This window comes from Molossus molossus, unplaced genomic scaffold (genome assembly GCF_014108415.1).
Source record: "Molossus molossus isolate mMolMol1 unplaced genomic scaffold, mMolMol1.p scaffold_m16_p_8, whole genome shotgun sequence".
NCBI classification, from domain to species: Eukaryota; Metazoa; Chordata; class Mammalia; order Chiroptera; family Molossidae; genus Molossus; species Molossus molossus.
This window is the reverse complement of record NW_023425402.1, coordinates 27,751,946-27,752,589: the sequence shown is the minus strand read 5'-3', so window position 1 is coordinate 27,752,589 and position 644 is coordinate 27,751,946. Positions and strand designations below refer to the sequence as shown.

The following is a 644-nucleotide window of genomic DNA, read 5'->3' as shown; positions in this document are numbered from 1 at the left end:
TGCACTGTATAATAATTTTCCCATCTTTTCTGATAGGTGCATGTTACCTTGACAAATACAGCATCTATTGTTCAGTTACAACAACCCATAATGTAACAATCTTTCCACCACTCTCCAAATGAATGGAGATGCTTAGCAGCTTCTTAGTACATAGTAATGCAAGATCATAATGTCCCAATAAGCTAATAGAGAATTTTTCCTCCTTTTCTTTCTTTCTGTCTTTCTTCTTTAAAATAATAATAATGGTCACTTCTTGGCCTTTTGGCTAATATCAAGTATAGTATCTGTTCTTATCAGTTTAAAATAATAATAATGTCTCAAAGTTAAAACAAAACAAAACAAAAAAATTCCATCAAAGTGTTCTAGATAAAGAACCATTTGTTAGGTCTAAATAATATTCCTCTGTCTACTACTCTCCCCACCATGAGAATAGACTCTAACAAACACAGGAGGAAAAAAATAAGTAGGTTAACCAGGAGAAAGGCCATGCCTTGTCTGTTGTAATACAGTCTGATCACCCAAAGTGATTGATTTCTTAAAAGAATCCATATCCATGACCCTTCGAGGCATCCCGCCATCCTGCAGTCACCTACAAGGTCATTCACAGTGCTTGAGTGCCTGTGCTTCTCTCAGAAAGTCCCAAG

The 644-nt window shown here is 35.9% G+C and overlaps 1 pseudogene; it reads left to right on the top strand.

Annotated features, from left to right (window-relative positions):
• The first annotated feature begins 245 nt into the window (after positions 1-245).
• On the top strand, positions 246-339 carry LOC118622181 (annotated as a pseudogene).
• The last annotated feature ends 305 nt before the right edge of the window (positions 340-644 follow it).